The sequence below is a fragment of the Bidens hawaiensis genome, unplaced genomic scaffold (assembly GCF_021521415.1).
Source record: "Bidens hawaiensis isolate Kalapana, Puna unplaced genomic scaffold, B.hawaiensis_p1.1 tig00024005_1, whole genome shotgun sequence".
NCBI classification, from domain to species: Eukaryota; Viridiplantae; Streptophyta; class Magnoliopsida; order Asterales; family Asteraceae; genus Bidens; species Bidens hawaiensis.
Genome location: NW_027493780.1, coordinates 295,580 through 309,681, shown reverse-complemented (window position 1 = coordinate 309,681; position 14,102 = coordinate 295,580). Strand labels below are relative to the sequence as shown.

At 41.5% G+C, this 14,102-nt stretch overlaps 1 non-coding gene and 1 pseudogene across 1 annotated transcript; both read left to right on the top strand.

Moving 5' to 3' along the window:
* Nucleotides 1-234: 234 nt before the first annotated feature.
* On the top strand, nucleotides 235-314 carry TRNAL-UAG (transfer RNA leucine (anticodon UAG)). The gene has a single exon. It is a non-coding gene; the product is annotated as a tRNA-Leu (tRNA).
* Nucleotides 315-11,826: 11,512 nt separating this feature from the next.
* On the top strand, nucleotides 11,827-13,670 carry LOC143568552 (putative serine/threonine-protein kinase WNK11; annotated as a pseudogene).
* The last annotated feature ends 432 nt before the right edge of the window (nucleotides 13,671-14,102 follow it).

Genomic DNA, 14,102 nt, shown 5'->3' with positions numbered 1-14,102 from the left:
TCAAAAGACATCCCGTTAATCGAATCCGTATGACCATGAATTTTTTCATAATAATTATCAACATTACTTGGAACTAACATGTATCAAAATGAACCTTTATAGGTGGTCTTTTTATTAACTTTCAATGTTATTTAACTTTGATCAAATTCATATAACCAAAGTGATGACCATAAATAACTATCTGCCTAACTATTTTGTCATTTCATATAGATAAGTGGAAAATATGTACGTCAAGACAGTTTGGCCGAGTGGTCTAAGGCGCCAGATTTAGGCTCTGGTCCGAAAGGGCGTGGGTTAAAATCCCACAGCTGTCATTCTACATTTTTTGCAAAATATTTTAAACACGTTATTTATAGAAAACACATCATTTATAGATATTGCTAGTAGTCTAGTGGATAATGTTAGTTTTTAAAAAATTAAAAGAAAAGAAGATATTAAGGTATGAATTCTTGCTTGAATGCGGGAATCACTCGTATAAATATTAAAAAAGGATGGAATTACAGACGGGATGTCTGATCAACCTTTAACTACATCTGACAGTTAACTATAGCCAAATGTGTTAATTTAATATTTTTTAATTTTTACAATTAGTCATTTGCATGATAGTTGTTGCTTGCATAATTGCTATCTTTGTATTTGGTTTTTGTTTGGAGCTAACTTGCAGCAGACAAAATGGTTCAAGGTTACATATTTTCTTGCTAACCGGACCATAATAGCCCCCCTGGGTTTCTTTTGGCCCAATATTTGATTCTATAAGCCCGGTTCCAAATTGATTTCGGGTTCGGTTTTTGACGCGAAAAACATATCGGGTGCGTCAAACAGTGCAAAAACAAGTGTTTTTTGGCTAGTTTTGTGTAAATTTATAAAAACATACTATACGTTTGTAAAAGTCCAAAATATTTTCATGGATCGCTTAAAACATTTCAAATAAATGTTTGGTAAGTCTTTTTCGGCTTAACGGATGATACAATGTTTGGTTTGTAACTATCTCTCGCGTTTAAATCTATAGTAGGTAGTTAAACGAGCATGTTTTCGTTTAACTTGTTTGCTATCAAACTAAAGCAATAAAACTAATATAACGTATATCACTTATAGATGGCCCCCGGGATATCTGGGTCATAACCAGACCCATTCGGTTAATCGTTCGATCGTTACGTAATACGCATTTAATCGTTAAATCGGTAACTGTATAACATGGTGTACCTGGTTTTGTCTCAATTGTCACATTAGAGGAATGCGATACATGTTTTCTAGCTATAATTTTTTCTACTACATGTATATTAAACCACGTGTCCAGAGATCGATTTGAAACTCAAGTTGACTTTCCTAACCAACACGCAACACTTGTGAAGTTGTTGTATCGTGATAGAGTCCATGAAGGATCTTGTAATGATCAGATTATTCGGTTGTGATATTGACGACTGGTTGGCAGATTTGGGTTGTTTTTAATGTGGTTGAATTCATGAAGGAGTTGTAAGTTGTAATAGTATTTTTCATGTGCCACTTAATGTGATCATATGTTGTCACATGAGTTTTGCTTTGATTGTTTGATGGGAATTTTAACTTTGGAGATTTTGAAGATTTGGTTGTCACGGTTATTACTCTTTATTATCACATGAAGGTCATTTGGTGTAATGAAATTTAGATGTGAGCAAATTGTTTAGATCTCAAGAATCGGATCGGCTAAGGGTTTGAATTTCCGCCTTGAGTTAGGGTTTAGTCTAAATGAGTAAGTTTAGTATCGAGTTGAACTTGTAAACATGCTTAAAGCATTCTCATCCGGTTCCCTAAATTTTCATGAGGGGAGTTTGTAAATTATAGGGTGAGGTTTTGTGTGGTTGTGAGGTAAATTATAGAGTGGAGAGAGAAAAGGTGGTGATTTTTTGTAAATTTAGGGAAAAGGTAGTGATTTTTTGTAAATTATAGGGTGGAGAGAAAAAACTGTAATGATTAAAGTACAAAAAAAATTATTATTTAATTAAAAAGAAGAGAAAAATGTAGTGTTTTTTAGTGTAATTATAGAGATAGGGATATAGAAACGGATGAGAATGCTCTTAGCTAAACAGGTTAGGTTCGGGTCGACTTAGAAAATTACTTCTTTTTAGTCTTGCATTTTCGATTATTATTATTATTACTCCATATAGTTTTAAACAAATTAAATCTATTAGCAAAAATAGGGTTATGATTGGAGTTGAAGAAACGTGGATCGACTCACTGGTAGACGATCTACTTTCCTCGGGTGTGATTATGCTATTTCACCGATGGATCTCTGGGATCTGGATTCTTCCACCTACAAAATGAACAGCACCGTAAACTTACCCCTCAGAAAGGGACAGAGGGTTCTCTTTGGGGTAACCCTCCGGTGTGAGAATAAGAATTTGTAGGAGAAGATAATAATATGAGAGTAAGGAAATTGGAGTGTATTGCTTAATATAGCTGAATACTGTGTAATTGAGTGTGTCTTTCCTTGTGGAGTTGATGTGGTATTTATAGTGCTAGGGTTTCCACTGATTGGGCTCAGACCCAGTTAGGGCCTTGTTGGCCTCCTCCAATTGCTTTGCGCCACGTGTCCTTGGGACACCTGGTGCTTCTTCATTGGTTATAATCACGTGGTAGCACATGGGTTTTGCTGAGTTGTCCACCTTTCATTGGCAGCTGTCAACATCAGCATATTCTTATTCCTTAAAAAGATACCTTCTGGAAGGTTGTCTGACGTGCACAATCAAGGTTGCCCTAATCCTGATTTGGATAAGGACGAGGTTGATTATGTGCATGTGTGATACGCGCCTATCCTGAGGATGCGCGAGGTCTTCTCTTTATTCTCACGCGCAGATGTTTCATGCGCAGATGTGATATGCACAAGCATGTGATATGCGCCACGCGGGGATGCGCCACGCGCAGATGTGATATGCGTGAGCATGTGATACGCGTGAGCATATGTGATGCGTGAGCATATGTGATGCCTGAGCATGTGATGCATGAGCATATGTGATATGCGTGAGCATATGCTATATGCGCCATGCGCATAGGTTTTGGCTTTGTGCCTTCATAATGTCTTGATTTCAAGCCTCTTGTCTATATCTTGTGGGTTGACCCGCCTCGCTCGGTGTTGAGGCGGGTACATACCTCTTCAAGCCCCCCAGTCTAATGTGTGTCTTGTCTCGCGCGAGCGAGGTAAGATAGATATTAGACTTGATAGTTTGCTCTTTTAATATGGTTTGTCTTTTCTTCTTGTTACTCATCGGTGCGCGAAATTTTATCCTTTTGGCTGAAAACGAATCGTCCCTGTACGTGGTTGGTTGTTGCTGACATGCGTCAGTGATGGAGACGTGTCAGATCTTTCGTGTGCTCGAGGTGCTACAGTTGCCTTTCATGTCCCCTCACATAGTGTCAGGAACACGTGTCGCGCTCGCGTTGGTCCGTACCTGCGAGTGGTGGCGCGTGAACTATGGCAGCACCTGTACCGTTTCTTTTCGTGTCCCCTCACACAGTGTCAGGGACACGTGTCGCGCTCGCGTTGGCTTACACCTGCGAGTGGGGGCGCGTGAAGTCCGATCAGTACCAAATTTTCTCTCTCCTGGGCCTATAAAAGCAAGCCCTTAGAGTTTTTATTCTTCATCTTCTTTGTTGTTTATTCGAAGCTTTCCTTTCTTTCGTTCTTATTCCGATTACCTATCTTCTGCTTCCAGATCTCTGTTCTTCAGAAGCATCCTTCGTCCGTTTTTACAGTTGTATGTCTGATAGCTCAGACAACACAATCTCCCCTATCCATCGCCGTGTTAAATCGTTAGTAATGTCTACGTTGAAGAAGACCGGCAAGGGGAAGAGGGCTGCTGAGGCCTCATCGGAGGAGGTAGGGAGGACCAAGACAGTGAAGAAGTGGGATGAGATCCCCTGCAAACTGAGGCAGGCCGATTTTGACAGCCTTATCGCCTCTCAGGGTTTTCTCCCTGAGTATGGCTGCATGCTGCCGGCGGCCGGGCAAACGGCGGCGGACCCGCCCACCGGCTATATATCTCTTTATTGCCATTTTTTCACCCACTGCAACCTTCGTCTCCCGATGACAAGGTTTGTGGGTGCGCTGCTTAAGTTTTATGGGATTCATATATCCCAAGTCCATCCGTTTGGACTCGTGCGCATGACTCACTTTGAGTTCATGTGCAAATCTCAGCGCGAGGAGCCCACCCCTCGGCGCTTTCAGTTTTTTTATAAGCCCAAGATTCAAGATTCTTGGTTCTCATTTATTCCTCGCAGTCAGAAGGTCAAGTGCTGCACTGTTTCATTCAAGAGCCTTCATGACTGGTCTGAGAGATTTTTCTATATCAGGGCCGGTGTGATCCCCATCCGCATGACCATGCGCGCGATCTCTTCTGCGCCTGCGGATGTGGGTGTCCTCAAGAACCCAACTGGCGCCTGGGTAAACAAGTTGACTGCCGAACCATCCCCCGCCAAGAACATTTGCGAGGAGGCGCTGGTGAGGGTTGGTATGAGCAGGAGGTGGGCCGACAGCGCGACTGAGCCCGTTATCCAAGTTGACGGCTTGTGTAAGTTAATCTCATTGCATTACTTCTGCGCTAATGTACTTCGTTTTGCTGATATCATTTGACTTGTTTTGTGCAGTCAGCAAGGAATATGTCCACGCCGCCTATGATGAGCATATGGAGGGTGGCTCCGTCGCGCTGGGCGCTGGGGAGGTTGGCTTCCCCGATCGCTTCGATGACATATTCATCCCTGTTGATCTGGGATTTCTCTTTGACAGCGATGCGCCTGGTAATCTTTTGCACTTATGCTTATGCCTTTATAATACCAAATTTGGCTAACATTTCCGTTGCGCGTATTGTAGATGCGCTCGAAAACTACGAGCTGGAGCTCGCGGAAGAGGAGGAGGAGGAGGAGGCTGAGGTGCCCCAACTAAAGCGTAAAGCTAAGGGGAAAACTGGCGCAGGGGCCAGTAAGAAACAGAAGAAAGATGATGCCCCTGTTGTTCAGGATCCTCCTACTCAGGCGAAGGGACTTTAGAAAACCCAGGTGTTTACCACCAATTTTTCCTTGTCTTCCCTGCCTCAAAAAGTGGGCAGACCTCCTGTCCACACGAGGTATGGTGCCACTACCTCTTCTTTTCGCGCGGCGGAAAAGGGGAGCGGCGTTGCGCCTTCGACAGGTATACTTTGCTTATCCTTTGCTTATCTTTTATGGTTCTATGAGCGCGATTCTGATAGAATTACTAATGAATCTTTGCTCACTCAAATGTTTGTAGATCCGGCGACCTTGGTGGATCAACCTCAAGCGCAACAAGATGCCGAGGCTGCGCCGGAGGTCGCTTCGAAGTCCCCTGTTTTACCCTCAAAAAAGGGAAGAATGGACTTCATGGCGATGTTTGACTCGCGAACGGCGTTGCGCCAAGGTATGTATTGCGCTTTTATTTTCTGACTTTTTTCTTTTAGATCAAGTCATGAACCATTTCTTTTTGTTGATTTTTTCATAGGAGTCATTGCTGGCGTACAAGCTGCTGGCGGCACTCCTGGCGCCGGTGCCAGCGCCGTTGGTTCTGCCCCTGCTCCTGCAAGCGCTGAATCTCCCCTCATCGGGATTACTAGGGAGCAGGAGGCCATTTTACGCGCCGATCTGGCGGCGTCGAGACCTCCCTCACCTCCTCCTGCTCGCAGCCCTCCTCGCGATACTGATTTTGGTTCTAGGTCGCAGGAGAAAAGGCCTATTTCAGAGGAGGATGAGGAGGTTCAAGTTGAAGGCTCCGACAGCGGCCGCGCCAGCCCTGCAGCGCCACGGGGTTTCATGTCGCAGTCTTCTCATGGAGCTGGCGCTGACTTTTCTACTTCATCCCCGCAGGTATTGGTTCGTTTTTGCTCCGCTGCGCGGATTTCCATATTAGTGTTTTGATGACTTAGATCATTACTTTGTGTTTGCAGGAAGCCGATCACATTTTTTGCCGCCCGAGATGGAATATTACTGAGGACAGCTCATTTCAGTCCATGGGTGTGTGTGCGGAATTCTGGGCTCATTCTGTGCCTCCAGCTGAAAGGAGGTTTCAGGAGGGCCGCGCTCGCGATGACTTGCTCAACGATCATCTGTTTGCTGGGTCGGCTTTCTTTGCTGCCTCCCATGAGCTTCGCTATGATTACGTAAAGGTACGTGATGCTCTTGCGGAAGCCAAGCAAGAGGCTAAAGTGTCTGCTTGGCATCTTTCTGATGCTCGAGAGAGAGCTGAGAAGCTCCAAGCAGAGCTCAGTGAGAACAGAGCAAGTGCTAACACCGCCTTCGTGAAGCGCGGGCATGAGCTTCAGGCTGCACGGGAGAAGCTACAGGCGGCCGAGGCGGACGCGGCCAAGTACGCGCGTAGAGTGCGCGACTTGGAACTGGACGCGGAGACGCGTGACCAAGCTCTTGTCCAGTCTATAACTGACAAATCATCACTGGAGAGTGAGGTTGCACGCCTGAAGAAGGAGCTGGCGGCCGCGCAGGCCGAGAAAGATGAAGCCTTGGCGACGGTATGGCGTTGAATTGGGCAATCGTTCCCCTACCCAAGATCATATTGTGGCATGAAGTGGTGGGCAAGACCAAGAAGTTGACAACTTCGGCTCGCTTGTGTTTCTCATCCCCCATAGTTAGCTCAAATTGTATTTGACCTAGGGGATGAATGATTTCATTTGAAACACCAGAGATTGGTGCATTCACAATTTCAAGCCTTGCTTGGTCTGCCGGATCCAGCTTCCTGAAACATTGCTCATACATGATGTCTGATTCACTGCCAGTGTCCACCAGGACTTTTGACACTTCATAATGAGCAATGTGTGTAGTGATGAGAAGAGGACTGCTGATAGAAGGGCCTCCCCTGATTCTTGGGAAGATTACTTGCTGTTCGCGCCAATCTCCTTGGATTTGCGCGCTTCTCTTTCTTGATCTTTGCCCTTGCGTTCCTCCCTTAGCTACACAGATTCTTTTGAACTTTTTGCTGGCAGAGGCTCCTTCTGGTTGTTCACTTTCTGGTCTTGGGTTTTTCACCAGGTGAGCCAGCTTGCCTGATTTCACATCTTTTTCAATTGCATCCTTCAAGTGATGGCATGCATCAGTGTTGTGTCCTGTGGACTTGTGAAACTCACAGTACTTGCCACTGTTTGATGGTCCCTTGTAGTGTAGTGGCTTGGGGCTTTTGAACTTGACATTCTCAGTGCTTAACACTTGTGAAGGTGTTTTAGTGAGGGGAGTCCATATTCTTGGCAGAGGTCTGTTAGGATCTCTGCCGCCTTCCCTCTTGTCACCCTCCCCGCGATTACGAACGTCTTTTTGGGGCTGGGGTGAGCTTGGTTGCGCCTGCTTTTCTGCGGAAGAAAAACTGGTTGGTTGCAACCTGGACCATACAGTGTTCTGTTTGCCCCTTCTTTCGCTGCTGCGCGGTGCCTCTGCTTGATGCCCTCTTTCTCTCGCTCTATCTTGGGCAATTTGTTTTTCATTTCTCGCGAAGACTCGCGATGCTTCCATTAGCTTGGCCCAAGTAGTTGGCATGCCATCTCTGCTTACGAGAGCTCGGCGTAGTTGATCACTGCGCGCGCCTTGTATAAAGGCCACGCGCAATAGTTGCTCAGTGATACATCCGATTGCCAGAGACTCCTGATTGAAACGAGTTATGTAGTCTTCAATCGTTTCATCATTCCTGCGCACGCAGTGCATGATGTCATCAGGGTCGCGCGTGTGTCTGCGCTGCTGTACGAAGTGAGCTTGGAACTTTTCCAATAGTTCCTCGAACCCATCGATTTGCCCAGTCGGCAAGCTTTCGAACCAGACACGCGCCGCGCCCGTGAGGCAGCGAGCAAACATGTGACACCATGTTGGCATCGTCCAGCTTTCTAGGTTTCCAGTGTTGTAAAAACCTTGTAAGAAATCGTCTGGATCTGTTGTGCCGTCATATTTGCCCAAACCACTTGGCATCTTGGTCTTGTGCTGGATGGGGCCCTTCGCGATGCGCTCAGTGAATTTTGAATGTTTCACCAAGATGGCTGGCCTGTACGGTGTGGTTACATCCACTTGCCCTCTCACTGGTGGGCTGTATGGTGTGTGCAGATCCAGATCGGCTTTGGCTCCAGGCGCCATGTTCATGTGCGCGCGGAGCTGTGAGCCTCCTGCATGAGTATCTCGCGTCTTCCTCATGCTGTGCAGTTCTTCATCACTAAACTCAGCGTGTTCAGTGTGAACAGAGTGACCCTCTTCCGGCGCGCGCGCCCTTTTTGTTCTTTGAATGGTTTGCTTGTCAAACGCTAGCCTTTGTGTTAAGTCGGCTAACTTTTTCTGTTTGACCATCTCATTGTACTTGTCCATTAGACGTCGTTGCTCGTTTATGAGCCATTCTTTAGGGTCATTGGTTTCATCTTCTGGACCCATTGGTCCTTTTTGTTTCGCGCCGGTAAGATTTTGGAACGTGAGATCGTCTGGAGGAGTTTCAGTCTGGCCATGAGGAGTTGTGATGAAGGGATGGCTACTGGTGGTGCGCGTAGAATCACGCGGCACCCTCAGAAACTGCTGTCCCTCATTAACATCATCACGCTCAATATCCTCCAGAACTTGATCGACGTTACGAACACCAGAAACCATGGTGAATTTTTTTTTTTTTTTAGAGATCTGATGAGATTTTGTTGCCGTTGTAACAGGTGATGGCGCCAATGAAGAAACGTGGATCGACTCACTGGTAGACGATCTACTTTCCTCGGGTGTGATTATGCTATTTCACCGATGGATCTCTGGGATCTGGATTCTTCCACCTACAAAATGAACAGCACCGTAAACTTACCCCTCAGAAAGGGACAGAGGGTCCTCTTTGGGGTAACCCTCCGGTGTGAGAATAAGAATTTGTAGGAGAAGATAATAATATGAGAGTAAGGAAATTGGAGTGTATTGCTTAATATAGCTGAATACTGTGTAATTGAGTGTGTCTTTCCTTGTGGAGTTGATGTGGTATTTATAGTGCTAGGGTTTCCACTGATTGGGCTCAGACCCAGTTAGGGCCTTGTTGGCCTCCTCCAATTGCTTTGCGCCACGTGTCCTTGGGACACCTGGTGCTTCTTCATTGGTTATAATCACGTGGTAGCACATGGGTTTTGCTGAGTTGTCCACCTTTCATTGGCAGCTGTCAACATCAGCATATTCTTATTCCTTAAAAAGATACCTTCTGGAAGGTTGTCTGACGTGCACAATCAAGGTTGCCCTAATCCTGATTTGGATAAGGACGAGGTTGATTATGTGCATGTGTGATACACGCCTATCCTGAGGATGCGCGAGGTCTTCTCTTTATTTACACGCACAGATGTTTATGCGCAGATGTGATATGCACAAGCATGTGATATGCGCCACGCGGGGATGCGCCACGCGCAGATGTGATACGCGTGAGCATATGTGATGCGTGAGCATATGTGATGCCTGAGCATGTGATGCATGAGCATATGTGATATGCGTGAGCATATGCTATATGCGCCATGCGCATAGGTTTTGGCTTTGTGCCTTCATAATGTCTTGATTTCAAGCCTCTTGTCTATATCTTGTGGGTTGACCCGCCTCACTCGGTGTTGAGGCGGGTACATACCTCTTCAGGAGTAACGAGTTAATCCCAAACGTTCTTTTATTTCTTCATTCAAGTTTACTAAATACATAAACGTTTAAAAAAATAATCTAAAGGTGTTCAGGAAATCGAGAAAACTGAATCTAAACAAAAACTAATGGTCTGGTTTATATTTTTGTAAAAATCGAACTTATGGTTCGGTATTGGTTTTGCATGTAACATAAACCGAAAAAAACAAACCGAATTATTGATTTTCATTTTTATTTTAAGTAAGTTATAAGAAATTAATAGATATGTAACTCAAATATTTTAGCCTAAATATATAATAATCAATTAGTTATTAATTATTAAAATGATTTTTGCCTAATTTCATAGTTTTGGACCAACTTATTTTCTTTCCCAAACCTTTCAACCTTAAATGGCAACCGAAAAACAAAACCGAACGATTTTATAAAATTCAAAAACCAAAGTTTTGAGTTTTGAGTCCTTTTGTTTTTAACCTAAAACCGACCCAAACCGAATTATGCAACACCTAACAAAATCAATAAAAGTTTAAGAGAATAATATAAAATAGTTACTGCTTTAGATATAATGTATAATTCAAAATACAATATCAGTTTGTAAGAACCTATAAAAATAGTTATTGTTTCAAAAATGCTAAGAATATTAATAGGGGTGCCCTAACAAAATCATTAAGAGTTTAAGAGAACAATATAAAATAGTTATTGCTTTAGATCATCATCATCATCGTACTTAGTATATCCCATCAATAGCAAAATTATGGTAAGGTCTGAGGAGGGTAAGATGTAGATAACCTTACCTCTACTCCATAGAATAGAGAGGCTGCTTCCAGCGAGACCCCTAGCTCGATAGTGGTTTTGCATCAAGCCTTAGACATAAGACACATAACACTCAACCATCAGGACCCCAGCCGATTGGTGCATGTACCCTTGTCTTTCGGCTATCAATGTCACCACATGATGCCTGATTAACCTTCCGTCACTTTTAACGCTATTTTCACGAAATTAGTAAAATAACGTCAAAATTAGTGCAATTTTACTTTTGCTAGCCAAGGGCCCACACATATATGCGTTATATGCGCGCACCGCAAACAGGACGTTTAGTTAATGTTTCAAAATTAGTTATTGCTTTAGATATAATGTATAATTCAAAATACAATATCAGAACCTATAAAAATAGTATTGTTTCAAAAATGCTAAGAATATTAATAGGGGGTGCTATAAGCTGAAGGCGAATTTTGGCACATGATGTCACGTCAGCAAAGTGACAATTTTTAATTTAGGGGTGTAATGGTGTTGTAGCCGCATCACATCATATATATATATATATATGTGTGTGTGTGTGTGTGTGTGTGTGTGAGATCTAGTGAAAACTCCTCTTAAAGAGGAACTTAAAAACTCCTAAAAAACTATTTTTAACTTTTTTAAAATTTTTTTGAAGTTTTTTTTTCCATTATTCTTATATGTTGTTATTGGTTCAAAAAAAAAACAACTTGTCGGTAACCTCGTCGGTATAGTGCACATGTGTAATAGTGTGCATTGCATATATGCAAAAGTGTTTGTATTGCATAGAATACAACACTATTGCACATATTTGTTACACCCTATTGTACATATGCAATATAAGACTAATACACACATCGAATACATATTAGTACGTATGTGTAATGCACCACATCGACTTTTATTTTATTATTATTATTTTTTTCATATAATACAACACTACTACACATATACAATACACAAATATTGAATATAAGCAATAAAACACTATTAAACTCAAAAATACATAGTAATACACATGTGTAATACAACGGTATCGCACAGTAATACGTATGTGCATCACAGCAAGTTTTTTTTTTAAATTTATTTTTTTCGAGTGAAATATAAGAAAATATAAGAATAATGGCTAAAACAGAATTTTGAAAATATTTTTTTTATTTTTAATTAAAAATAATTCTTTAAGAGTTTTTAAGTTTTCTCTCTAAAGGTGAGTTTCTCTTGATCCTCTCCCTATATATATATATATATATATATATAACATGCTAATTATGAGAATTGTAGAGTAATTATATATACAACTAATTATCCACCGTTGGCCCAATTGTTTGAGAGAACAATATAAAAGAGTTAATTATATGAATGTTAAGTAATTATCATTATTACTTTTTTCTTTATCACACGCATCCCATACATACATATAAAGCCACCACAATGCCATTCAAACCAAACATCTCCACAATGCCATCTGCAAACTCTGAGTCATCCGATCAAGACCTAGAACCGTTCATCGAGGTCGATCCTTCAGGAAGATATGGTCGTTACAACGACCTATTAGGGTCCGGTGCTGTAAAAAAGGTCTACAGAGGATTTGATCAACAAGAAGGCATAGACGTAGCATGGAACCAAGTCAAGCTAACAAACTTTAGCCAAGATCCAACAGTCCTCAATAGACTGGCATCGGAAATCGAGTTGTTACAAACTCTAGATAACGAAAACATCATCGTTCTTTATAGTTTCTGGATGGATATTGAAAAGAGTACCTTGAATTTCATCACCGAGGCGTGTGCTTCGGGTAATTTGAGGGATTATAGGAAGAAACATAGGCGCGTGTCGCTCAAAGCCATGAAGAATTGGTCAAGACAGATTCTTAGAGGGTTGGAGTATCTTCATACTCATGAACCATGCATTATTCATAGAGATCTTAACTGCAGTAATATCTTTATTAATGGGAATATTGGAAAGGTAAGTATGCTTTCTAATTATAAATACTATAGTTCTACATATTGTTGTTTTGTAGTTATGTTGTTCTATTGTTGTATGTAAACGAACCGAACGAAGATGAACGAGCATATCCGTGTTCTTTCATTCAGGAACAACTTTAACTGAACAAGTGATCAAACACGAACGCTTAAACGTTAATGAACATGGTTTTCTTGTTGTCTTCATTTATCAAGAGAATGAATGTGTTCGTGTTATTCATTCATGAAAAACTTTAACTGAACAAGCGATCAAACACGAGCAATTAAACGCTAACGAACATGGTTTTCTTGTTGTCTTCATTTTTCAAGAGAATGAATGTGTTCGTGTTCATTCATTCATGAACAACTTTAACTAAACAAGCGATCAAACACGAGCAATTAAACGTTAACGAACATGGTTTTCTTGGTGTCTTCATTTTCAAGAGAATGAATATGTTCGTGTTCATTTATGTTCGTTTGTTTATAGTATAAAAGAATGGTTCGTGAACGTAAACGAATGAAAATAACTAAGCAACCACCAATAAAGTTTAGATATGAACATAAATATGATGAGCCTAAAGTTTTATTAACACTAAACTAGAATTATAAAACTAGTTTATATGTAAACAAACGGACTTAAACAAATGTTAGCTATCAAATATAAATGAACGTAGGTGAAAGAATATAGACGAACCTAAATGAATGAATGCAAGCGTACGCTGATGAACATAATGAATGAACATGAATGCGTTCATGTTCTCTATTTTAACTAAATAAACAAAAAAAAGGTGTTCATGTTTAGTTCGTTTATTAAACAAATTAACAAAAATAAATTAACATGTGGAACATTCACAAATGGTTAACTGAACGTTTAGTTCGTTTACAAGCCTAGTTATTTTGTTGCTCATGTTCACATATAATATGCTTATTGTGTTAAGCCATGGTGGCATGGTCAGGTTAAAATTGGGGACTTGGGTTAGCAACGGTGGTGGGTAAGAATCATGCGGCTCATACATTACTAGGAACACCCGAATTCATGGCTCCTGAGTTGCACGAGGAAGATTACAACGAGTTAGTCGATATTTACTCATTTGGAATGTGTTTGGTTGAAATGGATACACTGGAAATACCATATAGCGAGTGTGATAGTATTGCGAAAATATACCGAAAGGTTACAAGTGGAGTTATGCCTCAAGCGTTTAGTAAAATCAAAGATCCTGAACTGAAAGCGTTTATTATACGGTGCATTGGTCAACCACGCGCAAGACCTTCTGCTTCCGATCTTCTTCAGGACCCGTTTTTTGGTGTCTCTATTAGTGAAGAGAGCGATGGTAGCACCTAAAGACGTTTTATGTATATGTATATAATTAACTAGCTTTAGAGCCCGTGTAGCACACGAGATAATGCAAATAATAAAGTTATAAATAAAGTAAATAAGTACATGATTTATATGGAAAAGTGATTACATCTAAGCTTATATCTATACTATGTGTACATAAACTGATTTTATTTATATCAGAAAATAAATTTTTTTTAAATGAACTTAATAAAAAATAATAATAATAACGCAAGTGCCAAAACATACCTGAGAACGGTCCATCTATTGGAAATTTGATTCTCAGTATCATACACACACACACACACACACAATGGCGGAGGATACTTAGGGCCCGAGGTGGCCCCGACCCCCCTGTTTTTTTACGCAATAGTGTAAATTTACCCGGTTTCGTCCGAAAATTTTTATACGTAGCTTAAATTTAGCCGTTTTCGGCCGAA